This window comes from Rana temporaria, chromosome 4 (assembly GCF_905171775.1).
Source record: "Rana temporaria chromosome 4, aRanTem1.1, whole genome shotgun sequence".
Lineage (NCBI taxonomy): Eukaryota > Metazoa > Chordata > Amphibia > Anura > Ranidae > Rana > Rana temporaria.
The window spans coordinates 368,959,458-368,984,229 of record NC_053492.1 but is presented as its reverse complement, the minus strand read 5'-3'; the positions used below and the strand labels follow the sequence as shown (position 1 = coordinate 368,984,229).

Genomic DNA, 24,772 nt, shown 5'->3' with positions numbered 1-24,772 from the left:
ATTTAGAAGTCATCATAGATGATTAATTGCACTGTATGTGCATGTTAGAATGTATTACTAGCAATTCATGTAATTTATACTGGAATCAACTTTTTAGCTATATTCCAGTCTTATTAAAACGTAAAAGGTATATGGTAATGATATTTCAGGAAATTACTGTAACTTGTTATTATATCCAACTCTTTATAATGCAGTTTTTTTAGTGACTACTTCACTGTATTAAAATGACAACTTGTCCTAGCCTGTATATGAAGTTCTATACCAATTAACAATGCTTTAGGTAACAAAGTTTTCATTATAATGTACTACTGCATATCTGTGCACATAGGGCTAGATTCAGATAGGTCAGCGGATCTTTAGATCTGCGTAACCTATCTGATTTAAGTTACGCCGCCGCATGTTTTTGAGGCAAGTGCTTTATTCAGAAAGCACTTGCCTGTAAAGTTGCGGCGGTGTATCGTAAATCCCCCGGCCGAATTCAAATTTGGCGGGTAGGGGGCGTGAAAAATTTAAATCAGGCGCGTCCCCGCGCTGAACGAACTGCACATGCGCCGTCCGTAAACTTTCCCAGCGTGCATTGCTTCAAATGACGTCGCAAGGACGTCATTGGTTTCGACGTGAGCGTAACTTACGTCCAGCTCTTTTCTGAATCGACTTACGCAAACAAGGTAACATTTTAAAACTCGGCGCGGGAACGACGGCCATACTTAACATAGGATACCCCTCACATAGCAGGGGTAACTATACGCCAGAAAAAGCTGAACGCAAACAACGTAAAAAAAATTTGCCGGGCGGTCGTTCGTTTCTGAATCGGCGTAAATCCTCATTTGCATATTTGTCGCGTAAAAAAAATGAAACGCTACCTAGCGGCCGGCCTGGAATTGTAGCCTAAGATCCGAAGGTGTAAGTCACTTACACCTGTCGGATCTTAGGGATATCTATGCGGAACCTGATTCTATGAATCAGGCGCATAGATAAGACCGACGGAACTCAGAGATACGACGGCGTATCAGGAGATACGCTGTCGTATCTCTTTCTGAATCTAGCCCATAGACTGTGATCCTCTGCTATAAACACTTAATCAAACAGTAATTTTAGATGTTATTCATATGTTGGTATCTATCTATCTATCTATCTATCTATCTATCTATCTATCTATCTATCTATCTATCTATCTATCTATCTATCTATCTGTCTGTCTGTCTGTCTGTCTATCTATCTATCTATCTATCTATCTATCCATCTATCTACCTATCTGTCTATCTATAGAAATTCACCTGTGTTTTGGGTAATATTAAATGTTATACTGGGAGAATTATGTATTTTCTTGGTTTGCACTGAATTTTGTATAGAGAGGCAGGATTAGATTTGTCTTTTCCTCACTTCTAACCAGCATCCTCATCTAAAACAGAAATGCTGAAGGGACCGAAGAAGATCTTGTGCTCCTTCAATAGTTTATTATACTTGCCACAACATTATTTGTAATCTATTTCTAACAGAAATACATGTAATCGTCACCCCAAAGTCCAGCATAGAATATAGCTAATTAATGAACATCAGGCTAATAAGCTGAACGATACATATTGTGGCCTGTGCCACTACCCATATGGCTACTGTATCCTAGAATGAGTATCTATACAATAAATAAATACATTTAATTATTGACATAAATATAATAAAATGTCTGCCTTTATCATATGCTTTCAACAGTTGGCTTGGTGGGAATCTTTATGAAGTCCACCACTCATTAACAGTATCCATAAACTGATAGATTACATGCTAAAGTCAGTTTTCTGTTTACAGTCATGCCATGAATATACAGTTGGTATTAATGCCTATCTTGGTTATTTGAATTTATATTTTGTGGTTGGCATGGCCAGTAGAGTCAGTTAATTTCATTTTTAGTTACCATCTATCCCTAATGCAGTAACACTCAACATTGGTACTGCATGCTACAGGCTGAAACAGCCCCCTTATTACCTCCTGGTAAAACAGCAAAGCATAAGGCCGCATACACACGGTCGGTCCAAACCGATGAAAACGGCCTGAAGTCCAGTTTCATCGGTCCAAACCGACCGTGTGTACGGCCTATCCGTCTATTTTCCTTCGGACAAAAATGAGAGAACTTGCTTTAAAATCGAACTGATGGACAACTGACCATCGGTCAAAACCGATGGTTAGTACACAAAAGCATTGGTTCAAAACCCGCGCATGCTCAGAATCAAGTCGACGCATGCTTGGAAGCATTGAACTTCTTTTTTTTTCCAGCACGTCGTGTGTTTTACGTCACCGCGTTCTGATCCGATCGGTTTTTGAACTGATGGTGTGTACGCACATCAAACCATCGGTCTGCTTCAGCGGTGAACCGATGAAAACGGTCCGTCGGACCATTCTAATCGGATGGATCGAACCTGTGTACGCGGCCTAAGACGTTAGATGGAGAGATATTCAACATGATTCACCAATAGATTTGCACAGGAAAGCTGCCAAAAGACCAGTGAAGAGTGTAAAGACTTTTCCTCATGTTCCCCATGCATCTACTATACTTGATCATGTGACATCACAGATCAGATCACATGATCAAGTACCTGTTCTCTTTTTCCATGATCTGCAGTTCTGCCAGTGGGATCTTCTTGTTTCAGCACCTTTCTCCCCAACATGCTTGATTTTCAGATGTATAAAACTAGAATACTGTACATGTATACCTGTGCGTTTATTTTTCTTTTAGAAAGCAGCTATGGTTATTGGCATACTGCTGCCTAAGCTCTGCCCATACTTCCAGTAAATTCATATTTTTACTACTGTGAGCTACAGTCAGCTTTTACTGTTATAATTATATTTGCACAATACAGTTTATAACAGGAGAGCAACTAAAAACCTCCTGTGCTTTCACAGTTACTGTATATGCAGGTGTGATTTTACCAGACACTACTGTTTGCCTGCACAGTGTTTTCCATGTATTCAAATTGGCTTTAGTTGGCTCTAGTTCACACCATGCAGTCAGTTTGCACCGGAAACTGACCGGAAACTGACTGCATGGTGTGAACTAGAGCCAACTAGAGCCATTGGAATACATGGAAAACCCTGGGGTGGATTCAGGTACGACTTGCGCCCTCTTACGGAGGCGCAGCGTACCGTTTTAACGCTGCGCCTCCGTAAATTACCTGCGCTACGCTTCATTCACGAAGCAGTATCTCCGTAATTTGCGTGGGCGCTCCGTAAAAATGGCCGGCGTAAGCGCACGTAATTTAAATGATCCCGTAGGGGGCGTGGATCATTTAAATTAGGCGCGTTCCCGCGCCGAACGTAGTGTGCATGCTCCGTCGGGAAACTTTCCCGACGTGCATTGCGGCAAATGACGTCGCACCATTCATGATTCACTTACGCAAACAACGTAATTTTCAAACATCGCGACGCGGGAACGACGGGTATACTTAGCATTGGCTGCCCCTGCTAATACCAGGAGCAGCCTTACGCGGAACCCGACGAATGCAAACGACGTAAACTGCGTACGCAGGGCTCGCGTACGGTTGTGAATCGGAGCCTTATGCCAGTCATATCTTAGGCTGCAGTCGGCGTATCGACCTTTCTGAATCAGGAGCAGTCGATACGCCGGCGCAACTAAGCAATTGCGCTGCGTAACTATGGTTACGCAGACGCAATTGCTTACTGAATCCACCCCACTGTGCATGCATTTTTAGTGCAGAAAAATGCACACAAAACTGTATGGAACTGCGTCTGGTGTTAACTGGCCCTTAGGCTATCTCAGTACCACTTAAGGCATTGCAATACCACATTTCAGAATACTGCATATAAGTGCCTAATGTGCCTTGTATAGTTCCATGATAATCACAGATCACATGACTGGGTACAGAGGATGAATCGCTACACACTGTTAGCTGGATTCATAAAGACCGCCGCATCTTTAAGGCGGCATAGCGTATCGTATTTACGCTACGCCGCCTTAAGTCAGAGAGGCAAGTACTGTATTCACAAAGTACTTGCCTCCTAACTTACGGCGTCGTAGCGTAAATGTGGCTGGCGTAAGCGCGCCTAATTCAAATGAGGATGGGGGGGCGTGTTTTATGTTAATTACTCGTGACCTGACGTGATTGACGTTTTTTACGAACTGCGCATGCGCCGTCCGTGTACATATCCCAGTGTGCATTGCTTCAAAGTACGCCGCAAGGACGTATTGGTTTCGACGTGAACGTAAATTACGTCCAGCCCTATTCACGGACGACTTACGCAAACGACGTAAAATTTTCAAATTTCGACGCGGGAACGACGGCCATACTTAACATTGACTACGCCTCCTAGGAGGAGGCAGCTTTATCTTTACGCGGCGTATCTCTTACGGAAACGGCGTATCTTTACTACGACGCGCGCACGTATGTTCGTGAATCGGCGTATCTATGCATTTACATATTCTACACGGAACTCAACGGAAGCGCCACCTAGCGGCCAGCCTAAATATTGCACCCTAAGATACGACGGCGCAAGCCGTCGTATCTTAGATAGGTTTAAGTGTATCTCAGTTTGAGAATACACTTAAACTTACGACGGCGCAGATTCAGAGTTACATCAGCGTATCTACTGATACGCCGGTGTAAATCTTTCTGAATCTAGCTATGTATCAGCTTGTTTTCCTGCAGTAAAGGGATCTGCACCTCTCTATGTGTCAAACTGTATGTAGCAGACATCTGCTGGAAGGTATTTTCCAAAATCCATTCTCTTACCTACTGCGCATGCCACATTCTTCCCCTGCATAGTGTTTTAATATAGATAGTACTTGGAGAGGTTTTAATGGCAGCTACTAGGTGACCAAAGCATACTAGCCATATATTTAAACCATAACTAGTACAAGTCTTTAAGTGGCAGTTGAGTTATTTCCAAACATTGACATCTTCTCTTTTGAACAGATTATTATTTTTGTCATTTCAAGGAAATTATTTAAGCCTGCAAAGGTTCTCATTTATCCAGATCATAGTATATCTAGTAGTAGTTAATCATATTCATCTGGATTTGTTCTGCAAAATTGATGACTTTGCAGATGACTTTACCCCCTGCGGGATGTAGCGCTACAACTGTTTAAAACATTTTCCCAAAACCAGATTCACATTTTGTGAATGATAATTGCCACATTTGCTTGTGTAAATATTAAATATGATATAATACATCTTTAACATTACAGAACAAGTGCAGTGGAATAGGACTAACTAATATTAGTTAAAATGATTCAACTGTACATAACTGATCTTCTTTAACGAAAAAAGATGAATAGATTTGTATTGAATAGATAAAGGATTTGTACCATAATGCAAGCCACTTGCTTTGGAGGCACTTGTGCATGCCTGCCCCAAAACCCCACTTTGTGTGTCCATTGACACACATAACTGGGCTTAGCAATTTTCACTGAAACAGGCAGAAAGCAGAAAACTTTCAATGAGGGTATTTGTTCTGGTAACAAACAATAATTTGCATACAATACAGTATATACAACAACAATAACTATAGCCAAATCACTAGAGGAAAACTTTGCTGGGAAACAAGATGGCTGCCATTGCTGACTTTCTTTTAGTAAAACTAGTTGCTAGTTTGTCATGTTTACTCTTTGCCTTAAAGAGGAACTGCAGTCTGCTCACATAATTTGTAATAAAAAAAATCTTTGCCATGCTGAAGCTTCCCTCCAATCACTTTGCATATTATTTTATATATACTGTGATTCTGTACTTGCCAAATATGCTACAGAAATCGCCCTCCACTAAGTCTGGCTGCATCCATTTTAACTGTGGGCAGCTGAAGTTGCTGCCTGTTCACTTCCTGGATTTACACAGACACACAGAGGCACACCTCCAACTCTGCAGCCCTGCAACTCTCATTGGCACCCTTATGACTCACCCCCCCTCCCTTCCTGGCGAACTCTCACGAGAGTGAGAGCTTTGCATGGTGTCATAAGCCTAGGCTTATTACCAGACAAGAAACAGGAAGTAGGCTGTATAAGGTAATTACTGGCAGAAAAAATATGTTTCACTATCCAAAGTTAAAACAACAAGGGCAGAAGACTTAATAGATGGAAAGTTGAAAAAACAACTCAAGGTCCGCTTTAAGTTTACTTTAAAAAAAAAATACAAATAAGCACATGGTACACTACTTACTCTATCTTCATTGTGATGTCTCCTTTGTAATTTTATCTTTTAGTTCATTACAAATCTTCTGTCTTCCAGTGCCACCCCTGCTAATTTTCTGCCGATAGAACCGAGAGGAGTTGTCACAGGGTCTCATCAAGAATGCCTGACTATGCCCACCTTTTCCGCCCCACTTCTTCAACAATAGAAGCTACTGTCTCTATGAGTGAAATGTGATCTATAAATGGAAAGGGTGGACCTTTCAATCATCTTCCTGTCCTCCATTCATAGATTGTTTATTATTAATGGAAGCTGTAGTACGGCTGTACTTTCCACACTATTCAACACGGTGAGGGAATCAGGAAGTGAAGCATTGCGGCTTCACTGCCCTACTGCGCATGCACAACTAGCGCGGCGAGCCGTCACTGGTCCCCGCTCTCTCCTGGGAACAGTGTGTTTCCCAGGAGACAGCGGGGGCGCGGGAAGGGGCGTGACTCCTGCATGAGTCTGTTCCTGGAAGTGGGTGGAAATACCCGTCTTAGACAGGTATCTGCACCCCCCCCCTGAAAGGTCCCAAATGTGACACTGGAGGGGCCCGGAAAGCGGAATTTCAATTTTTGGGTAGAACTCCGCTTTAAGGCCTGTTCTGGTTCCTGGAGCCTGAAGGCATTGCAGAGTTTTAGGTGAGATAAAGCCCATATCCCCATGACTACATCTTACCTGTTAGCTGGTCCTCATTAATTAGTCTCAGCTGTCCACAAAAAGGCTATCCACAGCTGACAGCTGACTTTTCACATGCAGTTCCTTCAAGGTGTATTGTCTTTTGCATTTTGATTGGGCGGAGCAGGAATATGTAATACTCCACATGCGCATGATTCATGTTGAGATTGTTCCCATGCTCTGCTCAGAGTACACTTAGTAAAAGGTGCTAAAAAAAGATTACAATCAGCACTTTTTAACAAACCAAGTTTAGTTCTCTGCTAAGCAGTAGGTTATAATTACAATTAAAAGATAAGGTTAAGAGTCATGCTTTGTACACACGATCTGACTTTTGTCCGGCCAAATCACATCGGAGTAAAATAGAACTCCGACGAAATTCATCGGAATATCCGATGAAAAAACTCAGATGTGGCTACACACGATCGGAATATCCGATGGAAAAAGTCTGTCTGACTTTTTCCATCGGAAATTACGATCGTGTGTACAAGGCATTAGGCTCAGGATAACTGTTACAGGCAGGTTATTAATGATAAACAGCTGCATACATTAAAAATCACTTTTGCTTTTGGAGCCAAAAATCTGGCACTGAGAGCTAATGCTCCACCATGCATACATGTTTTTACAAACTGTACACATAAATGTTTTTTGAAACTGACTAAAGTCTATCTGTAGCCAAAACTTTTTTATTTTTTTTATTTCTGTATGCCTGACAGGTTGTTTTGATTGCTATCTGTGTCTCATTGAAATAAATTATTTTTACTTCCTGTCCAAGAGACAAGTTCACAAACTGAGGGGAACGCATTCTTAGACAGATGTCCCCTCAACTCTTGTTTTGGAGACAACTCTAAAATTTTCAACTTCACCTCCATTTTTTTTCTTAGTGACAATGATCACTAATACCAATAGAGGCATGAATCTTCCCAGTGGTACTAAAACTTAAAGTGGAATTATCCTCACCTGCCCTCCAATGACTTGACATCTGTGAGCTTCTTTGCTGGCACCCTTCATCTTCTCCCAGTCTTCTTCTAGGTTCAAGATCCTTAGTTATCTATATTGGCTGTGCTGGGATGATGTTATTCGCAGGAGTTCATTCATCCCAACAGAATTTGAAACTGTACACTAAGCTGTGCATGCAGGTCAGGCAAGCATTCACAGAAACTACAGAGAAATTGCATCACCCCAGCATAGCCAATCAAGATGGCTGAAGATCTTGGACCTAGAAGAAGTCTGGGAGAAAATAATGGTGCAGACAAAGAAGCTCACAGATGTCGCATCACTGGAGGAGAAGTAATTATGTGGTAGGTATGATTCCACTTTAAGTAGAAGAAACATAGTATGTCTCTTCTGCGGTAAAAAGCCTGACAGGTCACCCTTTTTAATTTTTACCTTAAAGGAGAAGTACAGTCAAAGGATCACAGGAGTGCAGTTCGTTCTGCACTCCTGCGACCCGTTTTCAGCAGACAGCAGGCTGAAGCTTTTAAGTTGCACTTTAGAAACTTTTTTTTCTGGGGATGCACTTTAAACTGTGCGTGTAGCTTAGCACATACTTATTTAGCTGAAGACTTCTAAAAAGACTATTGTCTAACAATAAAACTCTTTGGGGACACACATGCATGTTCAAAACGCTGTGTGAATCTCTATGTATTTAAAGCACTAAGGGAATAATGCACTAAGCTACCACGAGTAAACTACAGCAAATCTAGAATTATCATACAAATTAATCAGCCACATTCATATTTCTGTCCTGTAGTGCTGTCTATTAATTATAACTCCCATTGATCTGAGATGGAAAAAGAGGAACACCTTTTAGCACCTAATATTTAGGGAAAGGACACACCCCTGCTTCCCTCAGTCATATGGAATGAAAGTGATAGAATGGTCACTTAAATCCTCACTTTACCTTTATATTACCCTTTAAAATAAATCGATGCAAAGATCTTTTAAAATTCAGGTCCATATAAACAACATAGGAATTTAAAAAAGTACATTTATTTATAGAAATTTCTACATGAGAGTAAAGAGATGAATATTGAAGGAACTTATGGGCAGAGAGATGTATTACTAAAAGAGGGATAGTAAATCCAAATGCTTGACAGTTGGGAACCATGCATTATGGAAAACAGCCTCCATGTGTTTTGAGCCCAAATAAATACTTGGTAATATAGTAAAAGTCACATGTAGTCCATTTTACTGCAATTTAAAACAGTATACCATTTGGCCAGCAGACAGAGACTATTTTATATTCATTCAGGCACTAACATACAAAATACATGCAGGAAATTTAAGCAAATAAATGAGAATGTATGCCATACCATTAAAAATGCAAGCAAGTGTATACATTTTCACCACACAAAGTGTGAATTCAGCCTAAATCCCCTGCAAAAAGTATAATCAAGTTGGTTTAGCAGAAAAAAACAATAATGTGAAACAGGTGTTGGAAAAGGCTGCATTTTTCCATCTGTGTCCACATGCTTGGTTTACCACAAGTTGTTAAGACACTAAGTACTTGCTACACAGTTTAAAAAAAATTTTGCTTGCATTAGCGAATATACTTTTTATGAAGACCAAAGACAAGTACGATCCTTAGAATAATTGAAAAAGCTCAGACATTCCCCATCCACTGCAAGTTATTATAAAGAAATAACATCTGACATTTTTTTTTCTTGTCAAAGACTTGGTTATTTCCAAAAAGCACACATGAAATATGAATAGAATTTTCCATTTCCTGGCCTTGAACTATGTATATTGGCCAGACAGAACAGGACATATACCTTGTATACATTTAGATTTTCCAAGGTTTTGGGAATCTGTTGGAGGCTGAAACCATTCAAGGCTGCCATCATGGACAGCTAGAGATAAACAAAAAAACGGACCAATTAATCTCCTGGGCGTTGAATTATGCTCTGAAGCTCTCAGTATAATGCCATGTAACACACTTTTATATTTCAGAATTTGCATTGTAACACTGTGGTTGCTATGACAGAGCTGATGATTTCTCTGAAGGCCATGCCTAGTATTTATATATGTAGTAGAATTTCCCCAATGTGTTTTTACAACCTTGTTTGGTGCAAATCTCAGTTCTATAAAACAGTTTCATTTTCCTAAGGCCGCGTACACACGGTCGTTCGAAACCAATGAGAATGGTCCGACTGGCCATTTCCATCGGTTCACCTCTGAAGTGGCCTGATGGTCTTATGTGCGTACACACCATCGTTCCAAAAACCGATCGGGTAAGAACGCGGTGATGTCAAACACACGACGTGCTGAATAAAATGAAGTTCAAGGCTTCCAAGCATGCGTCGACTTGATTCTGAGCATGCGCGGGTTTTGAACCTATGCTTTCTGTACTAACCATCGGTTTGGACCGATAGGGCAGCGGTCCATCGGGTCAATTTTAAAGCATGTTTTAAAATTTTGGACCGAAGGACAATAGACCGATGGGCTATACACACGGTCGGTTTGGACCGATGAAACTGAACCATTCTCATTGGTTTTGTCCGACCGTGTGTACGCGGCCTTAGAGATGCAATATTTTCATCAGCAGCTCTGATCCACTTCTCATGAGTTGGAAGCCTTGGTATCTCATCCCATGAATCTGGCTCTGGTTTTAATGCTACATAGGCAACATAGGACAGACGTTTGGCTGGGGTGCCTTTAATGCTTCTGGTGGATAAGGATGTGCTTCGGCGTGTTCGCACAGTCCACGTGCAGAGCCCGCCAGGAAGTCCGCCCCGCTCTGTGCTAATCACAGGCAGGGAGACATTTCCCGATCTCTGCAGCCAAGCATCGGGACAATGTCTCTCTGCCTGTAATTAGCTCAGCTAACTGGTGCCGACTTTCTGGCGGGCTCTGTACGTGGGCTTTGCAAACACGCCGGAGGATTTCCTGACTAAAGTCTCTTGTGCTCTGGTTTCTTCTTTTACAGCATTTGGTTTGTCTGCGTTAATTTCTATTCATGAGTCACATTGTTGTGTATCTTCATGTGACACTGATGTGGAATTTCCCTCAGTTTAAAGTGCTTGTGTTAGTTCATGAGATTTTTAACACACTGAAGTTTCATCAACAATTACACTTCTAGTGATGGTTACCTTGTTTGTGACTTGGTGTAGAGTTTGGTGTCCCCTTTGAGATTCTCTGTACCCCACAAGTACACCTTCCTTTGCGCAAGTATCCCATTTTGTATGTTTTTCTTTGGTATGTACACATATGATTTGGTTCCAGTTTTTTTTAGATGGCTTCAATTTGGGGCCCTTGTCTTCCACAGTTCATATAGGGTTTTTCATAGTAGTCGATTTTGGAGATAGCATGTGGTCATAATTGCCTCCCCCCAGTATGTGGTTGGCATATCTGCATCAAAACAGCATGGTTCTTCCACTCTCACATAGGGTACGGTTCATTCTTTTTGTAACCTTGTATTGTTTTGGGTTGTATGGTACAGTAGATTAAAACATTAGGACATGCTTTCCGATAATTGACTGTGTTATCACCTGTATATTCAGTTCCATTGTCTGCGCGCAATATACTCAGAAATATGCCAAATTTGTTGCTTAATTGAGCCAAATACTGTTCAAGTTTATCTGATACTCCGTTTTTGTTGTGTAACAGATATAGGGCACAATTCTCTAAGCAAGATATTACTGCATTCAAGTATGTTGTAAAATACTGCATAGCACTCTCGAAAAAAAACGGTGTAATTCACAAAGAAACTCTCCATAAAAACTTGAATGCTTTATCATTCAGAAGTATGCCTTAAATACGACATGAAAACGTATGGTAAGTTATTTCAAGCATTTTGCAAGTAGAGAAGGGCCCAACACCCCCGTTTGGTTTGCAGCAGAAATCCCCATTGAAGTCTATGGAAGTCGAACAGGAAAAATCAAAAGTGCCCATTTTAAAGGCTTGTATGCAAGTAACTGGCCATAAAAAGGTATGGGGGTTTGGGTACTGCCTTGGGGGACATGTATCAATGGCAAAAAAAATTGTAAAACAATCGTTTTTTCAGAAGCAGTGATTTTAATAATGCTATAAGTGCAACAATAAAAATGAAAAATTCCTTTAACCACTTCAATACCAGGCACTTACACCCCCTTCCTGCCCAGGCCAATTTTCGCTGTTTCACTTTGAATTACAATTGCGCGGTAATGCTACACTGTACCCAAACACATTTTTTATCATTTGTTCCCACAATTTGAGGTTTCTTTTGGTGTTATTTAATCACTGCTGGGGTTTTTATTTTTTGCGGAAGTTTTCTCCTTCACTGACGGGCACTGATAAGATGGCACTGATGAGCACTGATGAGGTGGCACCCTTGAGGTGGCACTGATGGGCACTGATAATGGACACTGATAGGCAGCACTCATGGGCACTGAAAGGCAGCACTGATGAACACTGATAGGTGGCACTGGTATGCAGCACTGATAGGCACTGATAGGCAGCACTAATGGGCACTGAAAGGCTGCACTGATGGTTACTTATGGGCAGCACTGATAGGTGGTACACATGGGCACCGATAGGTGGGCACTGATGGGCATGGATGGGCACTGATAGGTGGCACTGATGGGTGGCACTGCTGGGCATCACTGATGAGGAGACATCTGGCAGGCATTCATAGTGAGTACTGACTGGCACCATTTGTGGGCACAGATTGGCATCTTTTAGGGCACTGTCTGGCATGCCTGGTCGCCATGGGGGGCATACTTGGTCATCCATGTGTGGTGGGCTCCCTGGTGGTCCTGGCAGCATCCCTGGTGGTCCAGTGAGGGTATCCATGGGGGGCTGCACTGATAAACAATCAGCACAGACCCCCCTGTCAGGAGAGCTCAGTGTAGCGGTGTGTCAGATAGACACGCCACACCACTCGTGCGCCGAAAGTGATTAAATTGGGATTTGACTTCTACAACATGTTTTATGCATGCTACAGATGTATAACTGTACAGGCAGATTAAGGGGACCCCCAGGTGCAATATATCTAAAGGAATTTTTCATTTTTATTGTTGCATTTAAGCATCGTTAAAATCACTACTCCTGAAAAACAATATTTTTTCAAAACTTTTTTTGCATTGATACATACCCCCATGGCCCTAATACCCCTTTAATGGCCAATAACTTGCATATAAGCCTTTTTTTTAAACCAGTCAGAGTCTGACCATTGCCAAAGTTACCGCATAGTTATCACAAGCTTTGACCAGTACTTAATTACCGCATGCATTTATTTATTTATTTCCTTTTCTGAATTGACTTTATTGCCATTTTATGTGGTATTTAATGAACGGCATACGAGCAATAGTGAATTGACATTTTCATTATCACATGTGTTAAGTGGTCACATGACCGTCATAATGCATGCGATAACCTTTAGTGAATTGTGCTTCCAGTGTAGTAAAGCTGGAGTAATCATATATAAAAGAGATAAAATATCTATTCTTTCCTGGAGTAAATTTTTCCATTGGACCTCAAAGACCTGAATTAATTTGGTCCAGAGGTTTCTTAGCTCTGCTGTTACTCTGCTTTGGAAAAACATGGAATATCCAGGCTCAAACTTACCAACCAATCAGCAACCAACCAAATTCACCTGTCTAACAGTGTACGTTAAAAACAGAGGTTTAGTTGCAACCATTTGCAAATGCATGTGTAAGCTGCAGGCCCCGTCAAGGCTCTCTGTATACTGCAGTCCTAACTATAACATTGCATTTTAAGTCTCCTCAGTAGGAGCACATGACTGCTGATGGATAGATAAGGGGCAGGTGACTGGAGGTAGCCCAGCCCTCATTAAAGGGGCAGGAGCACACTAAACACCCAGAACATGGAAGCAAAGGTGCCAGTGCGCTGCCTGACCACAATGACATAAATACAACAAACAAAAGTCACTGCCCCTACCTATGACTGGTCTATACAATAAGGAGCGCTGGAAAGGGAGCGCATTTACATACAAAAACATGTAATATCCAGGTTTAAACTTACTGACCAATCAGCAACCAACCAAATTCACCTGTCTTACAGTGTGCGTTAAAAACAGAGGTTAAGTTGCACGCATTTGCAAATGCATGTGGAGGCTGCAGGCCCCGTCAAGGCTCTCTGTATACTGCAGTCCTAACTAAAACATTGCATTTTAAGTCTCCTCAGTAGGAGCACATGATGGCTGATAGATAGATAAGGGGCAGGTGGCTGGAGGTAGCCCAGCCCTCATTAAAGGGGCAGGAGCACACTAAACACCCAGCACATGGAAGCAAAGGTGCCAGTGCGCTGCCTGACCACAATTACATAAATACAACAAACAAGAGTCACTGCCCCTACCTATGACTGGTCTATACAATATGGAGCGCTGGAAAGGGCACATATACATACAAAAACATGGAATATCCAGGCTCAAACTTACCGACTAATCAGCAACCAACCAAATTCACCTGTCTAACAGTGTGCGTTAAAAACAGAGGTTTAAATTGCACGCATTTGCAAATGCATGTGTAAGCTGCAGGCCCCGTCAAGGCTCTCTGTATACTGCAGTCCTAACTATAACATTGCATTTTAAGTCTCCTCAGTAGGAGCACATGACTGCTGATGGATAGATAAGGGGCAGGTGACTGGAGGTAGCCCAGCCCTCATCTGCTTTGGAAAAGCTTTTCTTTTCACTTTTTCCATTTATACAGCTAGCGCATTTTAGACATGTGCAGAACGGAAAATTTTGTTTTGTTTCAGATAGGTTTCTTATGTTACTAATTTTGTTAAATTTTGTTTAGTTTATAATTTTTTTTTTCGAATTCCAACTTTTCAGAACGATTGGAAATCGGATTAGTTGAAAAATGATTGTCCGATTCAAAATTCTGTGTAAACAATAGCTGATTGTTAAGCAGCGGGCCAGGAATCCGGCCACTCATGTCCTTAACAATCATGACTCATTATATGTCAGCAGTCTTCCCCACAACATAGGGAGGGGTCCAGGATCTGTTGGCCCCTTGTTAAAGGGGGCTCTAAGATTCCGATAAGCCCCCTGCCCACAGATCCCCACAACCACCAGCCACGGTTGTGGGGAGGAGGCCCTTGTCCCCATCAATATGGGGACAAGGTGCTTTGGGGTGGGGAGGCAGAGCCTCCTCCTGCCCCAAAGCACCCAACCCCCCATGTTGAGTACATGTGGCCTGGTATGGTTAAAGACGCTGGCTCACTCATCCCTCCCCTGCCCAACCAGCCGGGATGCATGTCCAAATAATGGTCTGTTATGGATTTTGGGGGGACTTTTTTCTGTTTTTTTTATTGTAGCATGGGGTTCCTCTTAGAATCAATGGCGATTCGGCACTGCATCGCTTGAACTGACAATTGCGCGGTCGTGCGACGTGACTCCCAAACAAAATTTACGTCATTTTTTTCCCCACAAATAGAGCTTTCTTTTGATGGTATTTGATCACCTCTGCAGTTTTTATTTTTTGGGCTATAAACAAAAATAGAGTGACAATTATATAATTTTTTTATATAATTTTTTTTTCCTCAGTATAGACCGATACGTATTCTTCTACATATTTTTGGCAAAAAAATCACAATAAGCATTTATTGATTGTGTAGCACTATCCCCGAAGGAGCTGCTTTAGATTTGGGCCTGCCGTTACCTTACTGTTCCATACGTTCGTTTCAGGGGTTCTCCTTGAAGAGTTGTCCACAGAAATGTTTGCATCAAAAACAAAGTCTCTTTCAAGGTTTTTATTGAACAAAGTTCTCCAACAGAGGGGTAGAGAAATAGGGAAGGACTCAGGTACCTTTGCTTTGCGGATCACGGGTACAACTTAGATCCAGAGGATTAACTCAGCTCCACATTGGATTTCAGCAACCACCAGATAGACCTACTCTCACTGGCCTAGCAGCTGGTGCGAAGCTCGTCAAAGTCTCTGCCACAGACTTAATAAGTGTTGTCAGGCCATCCCAGATCTTCTGCCACAAGATCGCGTAACCACTCGCACACTTTGCGCAGGTCCAATAAAGTACACAACTCACGTTGCCAAGAATCTTTCAGCCGGGCCGGCAGCACAGTGAGGGAAATTTGCCAGGGTATGTCCATCAATTGAATCCCACTGGTTCAGCTTCCATCCATAGGTAAGGTAGCGGAGGACCATCCCTGGATTAGTAAGTCCCAGAAACTCCTGGGCCTACTCTCAATTGCGAGGCCTTGGGCCAGTCGGCCCCAAGGCTACAAGACAGCTCACACATCCCTGAGGACAATTAAGTCGGGATCGGCGAAACGAACCCCGCCAGAATGCGTCTGTCCCTTAAGTACCCCTCCCCAGAATGCACAGCGGGTTGACCACGCCCCCTGAGCTGCTTCTGGGAAAGAGATACCCAATACATCTAGCCTGTTGCCTTTCCAACCTTGACCTGTGGTAACAGCGACACCCACCGTCAAGAGGAAAATTGTGCAACCCACCTAAACTGAAACAGAACCAACAATTTAGCATAATTATTCTGAGCGAAATTACAGCTCAGGCAACTAGAATTTAACATATAGCGCATACTCAATGAGAGCATGGCACTACAATTGGTTTGCGCAAAAGTTATAGCGTCTACACAATAGGGGAATCGTTTTTATGGCATTTTTATAAATTTTTCTTTACTAGTAAGGGCGGCGATCAGCTATTTTTATTGGTACTGCGACCTTATGGCGGACATATCGGACACTTTTGACCCATTTTTGGGACCATTGGCATTTTTACAGCGATCAGTGCTATAAAAATGCATTGATTACTGTAAAAATGTTACTGGCAGGGAAGGGGTTAACACCAGGGGGAAAATCAAGGGGTTAATTATGTTCCCTAAAGTGTGTTCTAACTGAAGGGGGGATGGGACTGACTAGGGGAAATGACAGATCGCTGTTCATACTTTGTATGAACATACGATCAGTAATTTCTCCCCCTGAAAGAACCGGGAGCTGTGTGTTTATCGGGAGCTGCGGGTGCCTGGCAGTGATCGTGCCTGCCGGGCACTCGCATTGGCACCCCTAGTGGCCACAGAGCAACATCACGTTATATTATGTGATTTCGCGCAGCTGAGCCAACCTGCGCAGTAAAACTGTGGTGGACGGTCGGCAAGCGGTTAATGGTTCAAATCTCAGCTAGTTCTTGCTGAACCAGTTGAGATTTAAACTATCTATGGCTGATCTTAGCTCTTAGGCAGCCCATACATTAATCACTTTTTTCATTCAACTATTAGGTTAAATGAAAAAAAAAAGAAATGATCCAATTCCCCCATCTACACATTATAGGTGGATGGGGGAATCCTCCCATTGTGGACCAGTGGTGGGTGGAACAACCAGGGTTGCTGTCCTGTCCCGGCTATTCACAGCGCTGGTCTCTGTCTCCATGGCAGCAACGGCAGCACATTGGAACCCAGTGCTGGTTACTTTATGGGGCTGATGTACAGGAGGGCCAGCACAATTGGTTGTTAGAGATGGGCTCAGGCGTATTTGAAATCCCACATGTCCGATCCTGCCAGGAAGCCCACACTGCACAGCACTAATCACAGGCAGTGAGACATTTCCCGGTCCGCAGCTGCACAGATCAGAAATGTCTCAGTGCCTGTGATTAGCACTCTGGAGTGTCAGCTTCCTGGCGGGAACGAGCATGTGGGGTTTCAAGCACACCCAAGCCAATCTCTAATGGTTGTAGACAGTTGAGCTCCCTACAGGTTGCTTAGCAGCAGTGGAGCCTTCTCTGACATGCTGATTGGGATGCAATCCAGGTGATTCTCCTAGTCAAATTCTAGTGTTAAATACGATAGTGATTTTATTGATCAAAACCCACACCTTAAAGACATGGCCCACATGGCTGCTGAACATACGGTTGATTATATATATGTGGTTGTACTCTTGATGCTAATAAATACTGTGTTTATTAGATCTGACTGGGAGCATCATCTGGATCACATCCCGATTGGCAACAGAAAAGGTTATACAGCATTACTGCTGCTAGGTGACCAGCTGGGGGCTTGGCTCTCTACAACCAATAATGCCAGCCTTCCCCTGCATGCACCCATAATGTCACCAGCACTAGGTCCTAATAGACTGCCACGGCTGCCAAGGAAACAGATGCCAGACCAGCGTTGTTAATAGCAAGAGGAAGCTGGGGAACCCCACAGTGGCAGAACACCAGGGCCCGGTGGCAAGACAACCTTTACAACCCTGATAGTTCTCCCACTTCTTTGGACCATTTTATTTTCTTGGTGTGCTGGTGACATATAGCTCTTGTTTTCTGTCACCCTGGGGGTCCCCAATACAGTAGGAAGAGAGCTCACTGCAGAACATGTGAAAGGGCCCGTTGTGGGATCCTAGTAAAGGGCCCCAGGATATATATATATATATATATATATATATATATATATAGATATATAGTTGCCCCCCATACTTTTGTCCCTGTCCCCCCATGTGCCCCCCCTAAATATGAAAGCTGGAGATGCCACTGCTTAGAATCCATACCAGGGGGGGACCCCACGCCAATTTTTTAAACATTTTTCTATTGTCAGTCCCGCTGCTGTCAATCAAAAGCAGTCAGCCAATCAGGAGAGAGAGGGGGCAGGCCGAGTGGAGGCTCCGTGTCTGAATGTACACAGGGAGCCGTGACTCGGCTCAGATGCCCCCATAGCCTGTTTCACTCTCTAATTAGACTTGAAAAGACCAGAAGAGTTCTAGGACAGAATATGGAAGCACAAAAAACAGACCTTTGTTTGCTACCAAGTCTGTGAGATTCACTGTTTGTTTTATTTGGCTTTGATGTCTCGTAAATCAATCTTTGATCAACTGAGTTCTTGGCCTTAAAAATAATATAAGACAATGAAATGCTGACCCATGAGACACTTTGGGAAATTACCATGATTGATTCCCTCATCACAGTCCAGTTAACTGGTGCCAATATGGGGCCTCATAACCACTTGACTATTTGGCAGGAAACACAAGTAATAAATATAATAACATATGAATGCTTTTTGGAGATGTTTAATGGCATTGTATCTTTGTAGGTGTTTATTTTTTTTATTGTTATTACAAAATGTTGCTGTGAAACAAATCAAGCCAACTATGAAATGAAACACAGCATAACGATAGATAGGACCAAGTATGTCAAGAACAGGATTTGTTTATTTTCATGCTGTTTTCATGTTGTATAATCCTGAATTGGCTTCAGTTTCCAAGTTTTGTTTTACTTTTACTCTTTACAGAATATTCTTCAGTTTAATGTTTCCCTGCTGGACGCTTAAAATGTTATAAATATCACATCGTAAAACACAAAATGAATTTTTTGGAAGTAGATTGTGATTTGTGATGGTTAAACTTCTGGGAACAATTTTTCCACTTATGTAAGCAGGGGTTAGTACCCCTTTTAGTAAGGTCCTTCTTTTGGACAGTGGGTGGAATGTGATGTTTCTAAAAAACCTGGTGTGGAAAGATTCCTAGGCAGAGGAGTCATGGTAACAGGATACCCCCGGTGTATGCCATGTAAGTATGTAGCCTTGGAAGTAGAATACACTTTAGGGTGGGCCACAGGATTCTAAAAGAGAACTCACTAATGGGGAATCTACAAGGAGGACTCGGAGTATGGGAAAGTTAGCCAGACACTTTGTGTTCTGATATTGAACTGCAACTATGTTCTGTATATGGAGCTATGGAGCTGGGGAGAGCATTGTTATGGTTCAAGAAATGTTACTACAGTAAAACTGTTAAAATGCTGCTTTTGTGGGCATCCCTTATTTTTGGTGTCGGCCCTCGGGCCATGAGAATGTAAGTAATGCAGTATACACACGGTCGGAATTTCCAACAAGAAAAGTTCGATGTGAGCTTTTGGTTGGAAATTCCGACCGTGTGTAGGCCCCATCAGACTTTTTCTTTTGGAACTTCCTACAGCAAAAATTTGAGAGCTGGTTCTCAAATTTTCAGACGGGAAAAGTTCTTGTTGGAAATTCCGATCGTCCGTATGCAATTCTGACACGTGCAAAAAAAACATGCATGTTCGGAATCAATTTGTCGCATGCTCGGAATTATTGAACTTAATTTTTCTCGGCTCGTTGTAGTGTTGTACCTCACCACGTTCTTGACAGTCTGAATTTTGTGTGACCATGTGTATGCAACACAAGTTTGAGCCAAAATTTTGTTGGAAAAAAGTCCATGGTTTTCTTGTCGGAATTTCTGATCGTGTGTATGCGGCATCAGATGGAGGAGTCTCTACCCTTTCCGAACCCTATTTAATCCTTGAACATGAAGGAGATGCAAGAAACCCTTGGTTGGTTTGGTGGGAGCTGGCAGCCAATCAAGGGGGCTTTCACGTATATATATTAACACTAAACACATTTTGTATTTTGCAGTTTACCATCTTCATGTGGTGGATGCATTTGTTTTTTTTCAGACTTTTTCCCCTTTATGTTCACTTGGTAATCCTGTGAATGACACACTTCCAGTCAGTAGCATAACCATAGGAACCAAAAAACGCATTAGTGTGAATAGAACCTAAGTCTGTGAGACTAAAGACTGATTTATTCTATGTGACAGCAGTAGGTTGCTTTTGGACAGGTAGTTAGGTTCCTGTGTTTGTAGTTAGTAAACACAGACTTTGTAAATAAACCAGCTAAATGAGTTGGCAATGAATTATATAGATCCCATTATCATTTAAACAGATTTCAGTTGGGAGTTGAAACCTGCCAAAGGATAAATACATAGGTAAACATTACATATAGGCCCGGATTCACAAAGCACTTACGCCGACGTATCTCGAGATACGCCGCGTAAGTGTAAATATGAGCCGTCGTATCTGTGCGCCGTGCCCACAAAACTAGATACGCCTGAAAATCGGCTTCCTACGACCGACGTAACTTTCCTACGCCAGCGTATCGTAGGCGCATATTTGCACTGGGCGCATTTGCCGCTCCCATTGATTTTCTATGCACATATGCAAATGAGGGAGAAACGCCGATTCACGAACGTAGTTGCGCCCGGCGCATAATATACGCAGTTTGCGTTAGTCGTACGTCCGGCGTAAAGTTAAGCCCCATATATGAGGCACAATCATGCTTAGGTATGGACCTGGGAACACAGCCGTCGTATTTTACGTCGTTTAGGTAGTACGTGAATAGGGCTGGGCGTAGGTTACGTTCACGTCGTAGGCAGTGATCCGTCGTATCTTAGGAAGTAATTCTGACGTGATTCTGAGCATGTGCACAGGAATACGGCCACGGGACGGCGCATGCGCCGTTTGTTTTAAATACTTCTATGACGCTTGGCCCATCATTTGCATGGGGTCACGCCTCATTAGCATGGCTCACGCCCACTTCCACCTACGACGGCCTGCGCCGAGGGAACCCAGCGCAGTTTGGGAGGCTAGTGCTTTGTGAATTCGGTGCTTTCCTCTCTGCGCTACGTCGGCGTAGCGTATATTGGATACGCTACGCCGGCATAAATATGTGCTGATGTCTGTGAATCCGGGCCATAATATTTACTTGTTTAAAAAGTAAAACATTTCTTCAGTTACTTCCTGGTTTCCAGGGTGGTTTCTAGGCAAATTATGTCATAAATCCCAGGAGTGTTCAGTAGGTCAAGAGGAGTTTTCTCAGCTAAGCACACCCTCCTGCATGCATGCCTGAGTTAGGAGCAGATGGATTCCCAGAAGTAAATGCTACATGAATCATCTGCCATTGCCAGAAAAGCTGTTTTTTTTTTTTAATAGCAATTTTTCAGCAAAATAAGGCGTGGAGATATGCATAGAAACATGGATGAATTGGCGAGTTTGCTTTGAATATTAAAAATGACTGAGGCCAGGTTCACACCTATGCGAATTGAGTGCGGTTTAAACCGCATCTAATTCGCAGGACATTTCAAAATACATTGTTTTCAATGAGGCTGGTTCACATATGTGCGATGCATCCGCACTGCGTATTGCCTCCAAACCGCATGCGGTTTTTATGTCTTGCGGTGCGGCTCAGGTGCGAATTCAGTCCCATTATCTTCTATGGGTACGCATCTAATTCGCACATGTGTTCAGTTCTCTGCAGGAGTTTCTCTCATTCAGCTCAATACAATTCTCCCCCACTCTCCTCTCACCCGGAAGTTCTCCCAGGTCTCCAAATTCGCACCTGATCTGCAGCTAAACCGCAGTTGATCTGCAGAACACCCTCTAGAGAAATCTGCAACGACAACGCAGCTCAAAAAAGCAACGCACTAGTGTGATTCCGGCCTTAAATAGGACTTTTGGTTTGTGGTGCTCAGATGCAGTGTAGGTCCACTTTGGGTCACAATATTCAACAAGCAACTAGTATTTTCAGAAGGAAATCAGCAATGGCAACCTGTTTACAACTTTATTAAAGGTTTACTTTAATCTCTTAAAACTTAAACACTAAAATTAGACCCGGCTGACTTGCAGACATTAACTGATGCTAAATCTAATTTATGGAACACTTCCATGATTTTATGTTTTAAATCATCAAAACTCCAGTCAAAAATATAGGTCATTTAATGCAGCTATGCATTTATTAATAGTCAATATAATTCACAAAGAAATTAGTTTAAGTACCTAAATTTGTCTATATTTCAGACTTGTGTACAGTAGACTTATAGCACGAGGGCCACTGCTACATGCCAGTTGCACTCCTTTGCATGCCTATCATCTTTCTTACGGTCCAGTCAAAAACGGGGGAGGTTGGGTTAAAGAGTCCAAGCTATGGTGTTTAAATTCAGTAGAGAAACATGGGATCACCAACTTGGCTGGGCTGTTTGGTAGGGCTGTGTAAATCTCAAAACAAACCGGATTTAAAATGTTTGTTACCCCATAATTTCATATTCTAGATTTCTGCCTGCTGTGTCAAGTACTTGTATGAGAAAGTATCCGGTTCTCTTTGTATCACTTCCTTTGTGTGAAATCCCTGGAGTTCCTGACAGTCCCTCTGCTTTCCTATAAAAAAAACTGACCACACTAAGCAGGAGAGCACAGTGTGGTCACTTCTCCAGCTGTGCTGTGAATCAGCCTTCTCTCCTCCAATGATTAGACTTGTCCTGACACACCCTGCTGCACAGCCATTCACTGGGAAGCTCAGTGTACTTCTGCTCTTTATGCAGTTGAGAACAGAAGAAATGCACATCTGAGGCCCCGTACTCACGACCAAACATGTCTGCTGAAACTGGTCCGCAGACCAGTTTCAGCAGACATGTTTGGCCGTGTGTTGGCCCGAGCGGACCATTTTGGGACGGATCGGACAGGTTTCCAGCGGACAACTGTTTCCCGGACTTGTTTTAAAACAGTCCGCTGGAAACCTGTCCGCCCGGACATGTACGGTCGTCTGTACAGACCTACCGTACATGTCCTGCCGCCCGCATCCCTCGCATGCGTCGAATGACTTCGACGCATGCGTGGAAGCATTTTTAAGGCGGCCCGCCCACGTCGCCGCGTCATTGTCGCGGCGACACCGCGTCATCGACGCGGCGACACCGCGGACACGCCCCGCGTAATGTTTACGCGCGGGCTTCTGTTCGATGGTGTGTATAGCCATCGAACAGAAGTCCCCGGGCAGTCCCCGGCCAGACATGTCCGATGGAAACGGTCTGCAGACCGTTTTCATCGGACATGTCCTGCCGTGAGTACTCGGCCTAAAACGATTAAAAACCACCAGCTACACATTCTGCAGCTGCTGGCTTTTAATAATAGGACACTTACCTGTCCTGGAGTCCAGCGATGTTGGCACCACAGCTGATGTTTCCATCAGCTGTTGGGTGCTGCCGCTGCCATTGCGGGTAAGGGTATCCGGCAGTGTAGCCTTTCAGCTTCACGCCGGGAACCCTACTGCACATGCGCGAGGCCTGCTCCTCTCTCCTACTGGCCCGGTGGTCAAGGGAGCAGGAGGGAGAAGGGGGAGACCCAGCCGTGACGTCAATAGCCATGGCTGAGGCTCCCAGAAGTGGGAAACGATACCTGTCAAAAACAATTATTATGTTATTTCCCACTCCGAAAGGCGGCAATTGTGGCACCGGAGGGGGGGAGGGTTCAGATCAGTGGAAGTTTCACTTTTGGGTGGAACTCCGCTTTAAGTAAACCATTATCCATCAAAAAGTTTTACCCAGTCATTTATTGACCATGGTACTTTGGGGTAGAGTTACTAAAACTGGAGCACTCAGAAAATGGTGAGGCTGCGCATGGTAGCCAATCAGCTTCTAACCTCAACTTTTTCAATTAGGCCCCATGCACACGAGAAGCAATTACAAACACCTCTAAACTCACGTTTTCAAAGGCAAAAAACGCCCGTTTTTGCCGCGAATTGCGCAGCGTTTTGCCGCGTTTAGCGGTGTTTTACCGCGTTTGCGGCTGTCAGCGTTTATCTCAAAGACATTGTAGACCCTCCCAATGCTTTGAAACGCAAAAAAAAAGCTTCTGAGCCCAAAATTTTGCGTCTGAAAAAACGGACATAAACCCAACTGCTTTAAAACGCCAAAAACCGTGATTGTGTGCATGGACACATAGGATAACATTAAATGTGTTCAGGGGCAGTTGAAAAAAATGCCCAAATGCCTCTGAACTCGAGTTTAGCAGCGTCTCGTGTGCATGGGGTCTTAAGCTTTCGTAATAAAACCTGGAAGTTGATTGGTTTCTATGCAGAAGTGAGATTGATTTTGTACTTTCCAGCTTTAGTAAATAAACCCCTTTGTGTTCATGAATATACTCAAGTTCCAAATAATATGTTGATTTTAAAAATGTAAAGTTCAAATTGTTGCTTCAATTAGAGTCACCATGCAAAAGCATTATTTAAATGACCCTTCCCCTCCTTCCTGATTTAAGCTGAAGTATCAAAATAAGAATAAACATTTACACTGCAGTAAATGGGAATAACTGTCAAGTTGATTGGAACCTTATTCATCATTGTATAAGAAATCACCAGACCTCCTCTAGCAGTGCTTTCGGCAGAACAAATGCTTGCAGCTG

The 24,772-nt window shown here is 42.9% G+C and overlaps 1 protein-coding gene across 1 annotated transcript in view; it reads left to right on the top strand.

Annotated features, from left to right (window-relative positions):
• The window catches only part of FNDC1 (fibronectin type III domain containing 1), a 322,095-nt gene that overhangs the window by 563 nt on the left and 296,760 nt on the right, over positions 1-24,772 (top strand). The gene's annotated exons all lie outside the window — the stretch shown is intronic.